At 39.7% G+C, this 11788-nt stretch overlaps 1 non-coding gene across 1 annotated transcript; it reads left to right on the forward strand.

Annotated features, from left to right (window-relative positions):
* Nucleotides 1-3254: 3254 nt before the first annotated feature.
* Nucleotides 3255-3326, forward strand: trnag-ucc (transfer RNA glycine (anticodon UCC)). The gene has a single exon. It is a non-coding gene; the product is annotated as a tRNA-Gly (tRNA).
* The last annotated feature ends 8462 nt before the right edge of the window (nt 3327-11788 follow it).

Raw genomic sequence — 11788 nt, forward strand, 5'->3', positions numbered from 1 at the left:
TCAATTAAAAGTCACTGGCACGTTTGGGAAATGGGACATAATGGAAAATGAAACCTGCAAGTGATTGTAATAGTGTTTGTAATGAAATGGAGTGTTGTCGCTTGTTTAGGAAACAAAATTGTTGGTAGACTTTAAAAAGTATAATTTCCAAAATGACCCCGCCAAGTCAGCCGCATCAACCCCTACCGGACTCACAACTCTGCCTATGGTGTCCAGAAAAGACCGAAATGCACTTTTTGAGCTGAAGGAAATGATTGCTGCACACTTTGGTGGACACAAATTACATAAAGAGTGATATAAAAGGGATATAAAGAAAAAGTATAATTTCTGTGTGTGCTTTTGCACTTGTAAAAAAGCAATAAACAGTTATTAAAAATCTAATGAAAAATAGATTTTTTACAAACTATAAAAATTACCAACTTTGAATGGGATTGTTTCCTCACATGTGCTTGAATTAATTTTATAATATACCAGTGTTAAATACTAAACTCCAATAAATGTTAGTTGGCCAAAGTCCATCTTGGCAACATTGGGCTCAACGGAGGAAGCAGGCCTGGAGAAGGCACCACTCCATCATAAGTCCTACTCACACACACATCCACATGAGCCAATTTGGAATCAACAAGTAACCAAACTGTTGGTTGCGGGTCCAGCTTTAAAAGAAGTGTCCCCTTGTTTGCTAGGTGAGTTGGGTTGGAAGTGGAAAAGGAAGAGGAACAATAGTGTTGCAAAGAGCACATGTTCCTGGAAGGTAATTTAAGGGAAATACAGTCTTTTTCTAACTGGAGACCTGTAGTGCTAGTTGTGGTCTGGATTTTGGGATGTAAGATGTCCTATTGGACACAACAATATTTATTTTTACCCTCTTGAATTCTAATACTTCTCTCTTCCTCACAAGAAGTAAGCCAAAAAAAGTTCCAAGGTTTAAGATTGCTGGTGGGAGTTGAAAAAGAAGGCCAGTATCCAGGAAAGGCTAGCATATTCTCAGGAATAGGTGGACAGATCCCTGTTGAGTAAACCTATTTTTTCCTGGTAGTATAATGATAAAAGCAGGGTGGTGTGGGATTCATCCATTTGAGCAAGATTAGTCAGCAAGCTGGCAATGGGACAAAGGTTAGTACTTTACAATAGAGTGTTCCATTTGATAGAATTCTAAAAGGAACAATTAGTCGAGAATCCATTAAAATTCCAAAGACATCTGACGACACAGTTGAAACAGATGTCCTGTAAAGTCTAAGTTGAGACAGACATTGATGCAATTATTCCAAAGGATTTGAATATGCAAATAATTGCCAGCTTTGCTTGTACAATATGAATGAAGAGGGGGACAGTTAAACACAATGTAACACTACTGTGACTTTCATGGGTCCACCTATGTGGTGCCATTTAGCATTTTGTTGATCCCTAGAATAAAGTCCATTATTATAACTGACCTAATCTAAGACACACTATAGATAGGTAGGTCACCCATCATCACAGCGAAGGGTCCAGTATGTTAGTGAATTGCAAGATAGTTGACCACTTGAGGATGGGAAAGGTGCTATATAAATAAAATGTATTATTATGGAACGTGTTGAATTACAGCATATTTCAAAATATCACACTATGGCGTCTAGCATTGCCATTGGTTTTCATAAAAAGCCTGAAAATGAGAAATGCCATTCTAAATGCTAAATCTGTAATAAGCCAGGTTTCCATCCAAGGCGTTTTTGCGAAAAAATATTTAGCGCTTCAAATTTTTTTACCGATATAGCTGATGGAAATGCTAATTATCGATAAAATGTTGTACATGTCGACATAATATTTTTCCGTTTAACTTTAGCGCATAAATTCCATATCGATACTTCAGATGTCGCAAAAACTACATTGGAAACACTTTTTGTCGGAAAAAAGGGCTTTAACGCAAATAAATGTGTCACATTTTCATCACGGGCAATCAAAATGAGAATGGCGGAGCGGTTTGCATGGTCTGATGAAGAGAGTTTTTTTTTGATTAAACGTCGTTATTTTGTATTAATTCAAATTTCAGTTTTAATTAAAAACCTTAAGGGAAGCAGGTTACAGTACTAATTCAGTTGTTATCGCACTGAGAAGGGATGTTGAAAGGTAGGCTCACCTGTACAGATCCGATGCTGCAAACACAGCTGCATCATGGGCACTTCCAGGAGTGCCAATGCAAATGTCTCGTATCATGCACCTGTCATCAACAAGGGCCTGGAGAACAATAGATGGCCACCCTTTGCGATTAATGTAATTGCGGTAGCCTTCCGTCGGGGGAAGAATAGGCACATGCGTGCCATCCAGCGCACCGTAAATCTGTGGCACAAGATGCACCAAGGAATTGCGGTATGCAATTTCATTGGCCTCCGCTACAGTCGGAAGTCTGATATAACGCCGCATTAATTTTTCTTTAATAGCGGTGCACCCAGCATATACACATCGATGGACGGTAGTTTTACTAACCCCGAAAGTTTCTCCAACTACTCTATACTCGGTGGAGGTTGCCAGCTTGTAAAGGGCGATGGCAATCCGCTTTTGGGTTGGAACCGGTGGTCGGTGGCAACCTGTGATGGGCGCAACATCAGGACTGATGAATCCACACAACATCTCAAACGTCGGCCGTGTCATTCTAAAATGTTGCAGCCAGAGATTTTCTGTGAAGTGTCTCTCCACCACCTCCTCCCAGAAGGTCTTATTCCGTTGTCTCTCCCATACCCGTGGGTTTCGTCGCACTGGGGTACTTTCTTTGAGCTCTAGGGCTATCAGACAAGCAACTGCTTCATTCTGCTGTCGTCTTCAGATATTATGTACAATTCCAATTATTTGTGAAACTGAAATAACAGTAAGCTGGCAAATTTCAAAAAACTGTCTGAATAATCTCTCCATTTCTTTGTTTCTTTGTTTAGTGGAGGGGGTGTAACGTGGAAAACAAAAGGTAGATAATTTGCGACATACACAAAATTATGTATGGAAATGGCTCAAGGGCAGATTTTTTTCGCGATACAACAAAACTTATGCGACAGTTCGTTTTGGTGGGATGACGTCATCACGCACACCATTTTATCGATAAAAAGCCAGTTGGATGGTAACAGGCTGGAGACAGCAGATTTCGCACATTTTTTTTACGTATATTGTGTTTGTCGATAACAAAACGTCGCAAAAAACTGGATGGAAACTTAGCTAGTGATGAATGCTTTCTTATTTCAAACAAAGAAAATTAGACTATTTCCACAACTATTTACACAAGACAGAATGTGTTGGTGGTATAGTGGTTAGCATAGCTGCCTTCCATGCAGTTGACCCGGGTTTGATTCCCGGCCAACGCATCACAACAGTTTTAATACACAACATGTTAAAGACAGAAAAATCAAATGTGTTTGAATGTCATTTTAACCTCACAAGACAGAAATTGAGGCGTCTGCTTTAATGTTACAATAAACATGTACCTTTTATTCTCACATGTTGATCAGAATTAAAAAGAAATAATCTATTTGGCACTGTTAAAAGCCTCCCTGTTAGCACTGCCTATATAAACTTTTTCATTTTGCATTTGAATTGGCGGCTGATCAGATTGTGAGAGATGAGAAAAATTCAGCAAAATCAGGGAGCGGTAACCTTCAGCATTTCCTTGTTTGTTCTGTAGTCTGGAAACCGGCCTTTCAAGCGTTGCATCTGGGCTCCAGTCCAGCTAGAAAAGGATACAAGCTGTATCTGTTTTGGGTTGGTCTGGGCCCAAGTTGAATTACAATTCTCGGCCTTGACCAGGTTGTAGGATGCCACATAACAAAACCACAGTTACCGCATTTTCTAGCTGGCACCTCTTGCTGCAGATATAACTTTGGCAATGAAAGAGAACGTACACAAAAAAAAGCTTTGAGGGGGAAAAAGTGAAATTTCAGGAAATTCTAACAAATTTCTTTTCCATATTGATAGTCTTACTTTGGATATTTTGAAACGTAGGCAATTTTAGTTCTGTATATAATTATTTCTCTGCATGGTTATTTATAGATTTGTGTTGATTTTTATGTGCACAAAACACTGGTTACACACTAGCTAGGTCTGAAACCTTGTAACTCAATGAGTTGGGTTCAAATTCTCATCCAGTCATCTCTTTATAAATTCTGCAAGTTTTCCCTCTGCAGTTGTGTAAGAAAGCATGTTATAAAGTTGTATTTTAAATTTCTGTGAAAAAGCAAAATATTAATTGCAAGATTGTGGAACTTATATTATATGAGGCTTGACAATTTAATCCATGAAATGAGCATTTAGAAAAAATGTTTGCCTATCTGTGCACTAGTGACTACTGTCACCTTCAAGGTAATCTCCTTCCACAGCTGTGCTTTCAGTTAAATGACATTGCCGTTGCAGAAAACATAATTGGAACTCAGTTTCTGGGATACCTGTGAGTTCTTTTGTCAGAAATGCCTGAAAATCTTCCTTCTTTCATGTCAGTTTTTATTTTTGGCAAGGGCCAGAAATTACAAGTGGCTAAGTCACATGGTCCAATTTGGTAATTGGTTTCTTAGCTGGGAAGCTGCAAACACTGAACACATCATGGCTTGGGCAGTATCCACTTGTCAGGCCGCAGTTCAGGTCTTCCCTTCAAACAGAATGTCGTAACCTTTTCAGCACTTCTAAACACCATTATTGGTTCACTGTTTGTCCCTGCTCCATCAATTTGATATGGGCTATCCCCTTAGGATGAGATTTTTACTCATTTATATGGCATTCTGGAAATTAAATTGTCACAACTTGTAACTATAATAATATCATGACATTCTTATTCCTGTTTAACCCAACTGAAGATCATGCCACGAAGCAGCCTGTTCCAGCAGCAATAAACACAATGCAGGAAAAAGGCATGGACAATAGCATCCAGTCCATTGGAGAGCACACCCACGGAATAGCAGATCAGCCTAAGACACACATCTTTAGGGTTGTGGGAGGAAATCCTACACATCCATGAAGAGAATGTGCAAAATTAAAATGGTTAATAACCTGGCATTGGATCTAAGCCAAGAATTCTAGAGTCAAGAGACATCAGTGTTGAACACTGTGTCCTGAAATGGTAATAATGATAACAGGTCTGCAAAATTCTTCTTCTTCTTTCGGCTGCTCCCATTAGGGGTTGCCACAGTGAATCATCTTCTGTCCTCTGCATCTTGTTCTGTTACACCCATCACCTGCATGTCCTCTCTCACCACGTCCATAAACCTTCTCTTTGGCCTTCCTCTTTTCCTCTTCCCTGGCAGCTCTATCCTTAGCATTCTTCTCCCAATATACCCAACATCTCTCCTCTGCACATGTCCAAACCAACGCAATCTCTGCACTCATGAACACTATAAAAATGTAATTAGAATGTTTCCATCACATTGCATTTAAATACACAATTGAGAAAATATTATTAAAATTTAACAAATTGCACAATTTATTTATATACACAAAATTGTTCTAAATCAATTTAACATAAAAATATTTAGTTAGTCTAGGTGTTTTAAACATACAGGTATATGTAATGAAAACAACAATACATATTCATTAAGTTACATAAAACGTTTCTAGATTTTGTCACTTCTTAGTTTTTCTGGCTTTTTTGTGCTCTTTTCTGGTGTGTCCCTATGTATCATCCAACATCAGTCCATCATCATACTGACATCCCAATATCTCCAGTGCCTCCTTACCATGTCCTTGATATCCTGTTAGAATCTTTCACTCTTCTCTTCACTCACTGCTTTAAGATTTTCAGGGAAAAAATTCAAAGATTGAACTTTAGGACTCATGATGCAACCCAATACACCTTAAACTTAACTAATACATTTTTCATAATTTCTTTTTAATTTGGATCTTAAATGTCAACTAAATTACTACTTTGAATGATACCCAACCTGCTTCGTATTGTTGATCACACCATTAAATTCTGCACCAGAAATGCCCTCTGTCAATTTAGCCTCAGACAAACCTCAAAACTTTCAGCAAAAATAAACAAAACAGGCTCAGTCTTTAGAACAACTGCTTCATTAAACCAAGCTTAATATAAAGTGGTAGTACCAGCATTTTATCTGGATCCACCAAGATAAGTAAATCTTATCAAAATCAAGTAAATCAAGTCTGATGATGTTTTTGCCAGCGAGCTGTAGCTTTTTCCTAGATGGTTATTTCTTCTGAACTAAATGTTAATCTTTCACTGAGAAAACATGGAAATTTTGTTTGTCCTGACTGCTAACCCAATAAGGAGCACAGAACATTCAGATCCCCACACCAATGGTGCTTATTGTAATTAATTTTCTTGTGAAGATTTTCATAGTTCTCATATGTTTCTTTGAAACGCACAGCATGAACAACAGATATTGATGCATATTTATTACAATTATGAAGAAGTACTCCTTTTAGATGAGTTTATAAATCGTCTCCATTCTACTGCATTGTAATCTCTGCCGGGTTTCTGCAGTAGCTCACTTATGTCAGAACAGTAAATCAAGGATCCGACTTTCATGAAATACAGTATTTATCTCTAGTTTGGTACCAAGAGAAAGTTGTGCCTGGATGTAATAATTTTTATTCTTTTAATTGGGACCTCAAGAGCTCTGCAACATCATTGGGTAGGCTTAGATCTCTTACTAAGTCATTAAGTTGATCCTGGGTGAATGGCTGTGGCTCATTGCTTGAACATGTTGGGACAAATTCTTCATCGTTGTTATGTAACAGTCTGAATTCTTGTACATTTTATGTTTTATTGTGTTTTTTATCATGTCTAATTATTGTTCTAATGTTATTTCTGTTGATTGTATTTATTATCGGTTAATTGTGTACTGTCCCTTAAAGTTTAACTCTGTCGCCTATGTGCTTTCTGGGTGGTTGCCCAAAGAGGCTGGGCCACCCATGTGTCAACACTCCTAAGCCCTTCAGAAACAGGCACTCATGCAGTGCTTTCATTAAAGTCATTTGGAGTTTTTTTTGTGTGTGAGGACTGCTATTTCTTTGATTTTTGCCTGTTTCTTTATCTTTCAGCTAATGTGTTTCGATTACAATGTTTGGATTACCAGATTTGAACTTAATTCAGTGGCCAAAAATATACAAAAATCAAATGAAATAATCAAAACAAAATTCTCAGTGTACAGTATATTTAGTATTCAACATATCATTCTGTGTTACATTACATTAGCCTTCATAATAGATTTAACACACTGTCTGGATGTGGACATTTGCAAGTCCACTTCTCGGTCTCTCTTCAAATGTACTTTCAAACCTCCCACTGTTCATTCACATCCAGTGGCGTAGCTGGGGGGGGGGGCAAGGGAGGACATCTGTCCCCAGGTGCAGCATCCACGGGACGTCGAATTGATGTTCCCCATTGCATTTTGGCAAACAGGAGGGGGCGCGAAATCTTCAGTTGTCCCTGGGCGCTGAAAACCCTAGCTATGCCTCTGTTCACATCTAGCATTTTTACTTCCTATATGCACTACTTCACATTTATGTACAATCAAATTAATCTGCTGCATGTCCGTCAAGCCTGTATTCTTTCCTGGTCTCTGTGTGATGATTCTGTTAACTCTTTCGTATAATTTAGTGTCATCCGCAAATTTAAGTATCTTTGTAGTTTGTAAAGATTATTTATATAAGTTAAAATGAGCAGTGGCCTCAACACTGATTCCTGTGGAACACAGCTTTTTACATCACCTACTTTTGCATCATAACTCTTTGCTTCTGGTTTTGAAGACCATTTTGCACCGATGTAGTGCTGCTTGAACTCACATTTTTTTTTTTTGATCCCACGCCTTTCATTTGGTACTTTATTTAAAGCTTTTAAAATGTCAAGCTTAATAATATCATAGGAGACCCTCTAATCAAATACTTTTATTGCATCCTTATGGAATTCTATTATATTAGTGAAACATAATCGCCCATCTAAAAGCATGTTGATGGTTCACTAATACACCTGTTCTTCACTTGTGCTGCTTAATCTTTTCTTTAATAATTGCTTCCATGAAATTACCTCTGATGCACATTAAGCTTACTTATATTAGCCTATGGCGGCACGGTGGCGCAGTGGGTAGCGCTGCTGCCTCGCAGTTGGGAGATCTGGGGACCTGGGTTCGCTTCCCGGGTCCTGCCTGCGTGGAGTTTGCATGTTGTCTGCGTGGGTTTCCTCCGGGCGCTCCGGTTTCCTCCCACAGTCCAAAGACATGCAGGTTAGGTGGATTGGCGATTCTAAATTGGCCCTAGTGTGTGCTGGGTGTGTGTGTGTGTCCTGCGGTGGGTTGGCACCCTGCCCAGGATTGGTTCCCTGCCTTGTGCCCTGTGTTGGCTGGGATTGGCTCCAGCAAACCCCCGTGACCCTGTGTTCGGATTCAGCAGGTTGGAAAATGGATGGATGGATATTAGCTTGGGCGGCACGGTGGCGCAGTGGGTAGCGCTGCTGCCTCGCAGTTGGGAGATCTGGGGACCTGGGTTCGCTTCCCGGGTCCTCCCTGCGTGGAGTTTGCATGTTCTCCCCATGTTTGCGTGGGTTTCCTCCGGGCGCTCCGGTTTCCTCCCACAGTCCAAAGACATGCAGGTTAGGTGGATTGGCGATTCTAAATTGGCCCTAGTATGTGCTTGGTGTGTGGGTGTGTTTGTGTGTGTCCTGCGGTGGGTTGGCACCCTGCCCAGGATTGGTTCCCTGCCTTGTGCCCTGTGTTGGCTGGGATTGGCTCTAGCAGACCCCCGTGACCCTGTGTTCGGATTCAGCGGGTTGGAAAATGGATGGATGGATGGATGGATATTAGCCTATGGTTACATGGACAGGCCAATAACATTTTTATATAATTGGAAAACACTGGTTAGCTTCTGGTGTTCAGGAATTCTTCAAAAATACAGTGACTCCAGGATTTGAAAAGGTTCAAATGAAATAAAACATTTAATATAATTAATTATATTGGGCAAGAGGTAGTGGCAGAGATTTGGTCAGAAGCTAGAAAATAAGCATTATGAAAAAGATGTTGTACTTCTTGTGGATTCACTCCCAGATGGGAGCAGAAGTGATTAATAAAGCATGAAGGTTATGCAGTATAGTAGAGTGAAATGATACTGCACTGCATGGCATACTCATGAGGCCACATATGGAATATTGTCTACAGTTTTGGTCTTTTGCTGATCAAAGGACTAAAGGGTATGAGCTGCTACTAACTGTAACTATCTTTACCTGTATCTGAAAGCTGTAAATATCTCTTTCACCACTTCACCCCCTAACAGCTAATGTGTGGTGAGCGTACAGGGGCAAAATGGCTGCCGTCACATCATTCAGGTGGGTGCTACACATTGGTGGTGGTTCAAGTGGTTCGCCATCTCTGCGTAAAGTGCTTTGAATGCCTTGAAAAAATGCAGTGTCTTCTTCTACTAATAATTGAACAGCTTGAATCTTTTCATTTTAAGCAAACAGATGTGGCAATTTATTTGTGAAGATATTACCAGCTGTTTAAATACGTTCTACACCAAGTAGCTGGGTAAGGATAAAATGTGTACAATTCTTTAAACAGTTATCTGCACACTTTAAACTATAAATATACAGTACAGTTTAATGTAGTTAAAAGTAGCGGGTCAGCAATCTTCAAAACTCTACTAAACATTAAAGTGTACTTCTTTGAAGTTAAGTGAATGAAACAGAATATGCACATGCCGTTATTGTGGTTTATCTAGCTGGTTAATTACTGCTCTCTTTACCTTGCTTTTAGATAACTTGTGACTGACAGGACAAGGTGTTTCAATCAGCCATCAATTTAACAAAAAAAGTGATTGAAATTTTAGGAAATTATTACTTCAATCAACTGTGCGTGTTTAAAGCTGAGACTATGGCAGAAAACAGTTACGAGTGATTAGATCAGGCATACTTTGTAGTCAGAGAACAGGTGCCATGGTGTTCAACTGAAGGCAATAGGAGAGTATCCTTTGTGTTTTTGGCACTCAAAATAACACCAAGAGAAACAGTGCATTTATGATACAATAAAATATACTGGGATTGCAAGTGCAAAGGAGGAATTTGATAATATTTAATCTATGGAAAAAAATGAAAACCTGTTTCTCCACTGTGAACTTCATGTAAACTCTTCAACCCTGTCTGCCAGGAGAAATGATATCAAGTATTAGACAGCCATTCCATTATAAAACATCCAGATTTTACAGGATTTTTACAATAACTTCTTGCGAGAACAACCAAATTCTATTTGGAAATCTTAGCCATTTGTACATTTAGTTTCCAAAGAGCCTTGATAACCCCACTGGTAGCATCATTTTGTGTCACTTTCTTGAGCCACCATTCAGAACTTTATAATAATGATTTTCTGTAGCAACCTGCAGGACCCAAAGTGTAAGCTAAAATATGTGGATAAACAAAAAATAAAGATTTATATTTTTTCTAGGTAGCTCTGATAGAAAACGTTTATATAGTGACTGTCATCAAATATGTTCACTTTTTAAATTTTATCTAGTTCTGTTTATATATTTTCTACTTTTTTCCTGATAAGGTTTTGAACTGTGAGAAATCTACAGTGCATCCAGAAAGTATTCACAGCGCATCACTTTTTCCACATTTTGTTATGTTCCAGCCTTATTCCAAAATGGATTAAATTCATTTTTTTCCTCAGAATTCTACACACAACACCCCATAATGACAACGTGAAAAAAGTTTACTTGAGATTTTTGCAAATTTATTAAAAATAAAAAAACTGAGAAAGCACATGTACATAAGTATTCACAGCCTTTGCCATGAAACTCAAAATTGAGCTCAGGTGCATCCTGTTTCCCCTGATCATCCTTGAGATGTTTCTGCAGCTTAATTGGAGTCCACCTGTGGTAAATTCAGTTGATTGGACATGATTTGGAAAGGCACACACCTGTCTATATAAAGTCCCACAGTTGACAGTTCATGTCAGAGCACAAACCAAGCATGAAGTCAAAGGAATTGTCTGTAGACCTCCGAGACAGGATTGTCTCGAGGCACAACTCTAGGGAAGGTTACAGAAAAATTTCTGTTGCTTTAAAGGTCCCAATGAGCACAGTGGCCTCCATCATCCGTAATTGGAAGAAGTTTGAAACCACCAGGACTCTTCCTAGAGCTGGCCGGCCATCTAAACTGAGCGATCGGGGGAGAAGGGCCTTAGTCAGGGAGGTGACCAAGAACCCGATGGTCACTCTGTCAGAGCTCCAGAGGTCCTCTGTGGAGAGAGGAGAACCTTCCAGAAGGACAACCATCTCTGCAGCAATCCACCAATCAGGCCTGTATGGTAGAGTGGCCAGACGGAAGCCACTCCTTAGTAAAAGGCACATGGCAGCCCACCTGGAGTTTGCCAAAAGGCACCTGAAGGACTCTCAGACCATGAGAAAGAAAATTCTCTGGTCTGATGAGACAAAGATTGAACTCTTTGATGTGAATGCCAGGCATCACGTTTGGAGGAAACCAGGCACCGCTCATCACCAGGCCAATACCATCCCTACAGTGAAGCATGGTGGTGGCAGCATCATGCTGTGGGGATGTTTTTCAGCGGCAGGGACTTGGAGACTAGTCAAGATAAATGGAAAGATGACTGCAGCAATGTACAGAGACATCCTGGATGAAAACCTGCTCCAGAGCGCTCTTGACCTCAGACTGGGGAGACGGTTCATCTTTCAGCAGGACAACGACCCTAAGCAAACAGCCAAGATATCAAAGGAGCAGCTTCAGGACAACTCTGTGAATGTCCTTGAGTGGCCCAGCCAGAGCCCAGACTTGAATCCGATTGAACATCTCTGGAGAGATCTTAAAATGGCTGTGCAT

The sequence above is a fragment of the Erpetoichthys calabaricus genome, chromosome 5 (genome assembly GCF_900747795.2).
Source record: "Erpetoichthys calabaricus chromosome 5, fErpCal1.3, whole genome shotgun sequence".
In the NCBI taxonomy this organism is placed as follows: domain Eukaryota; kingdom Metazoa; phylum Chordata; class Cladistia; order Polypteriformes; family Polypteridae; genus Erpetoichthys; species Erpetoichthys calabaricus.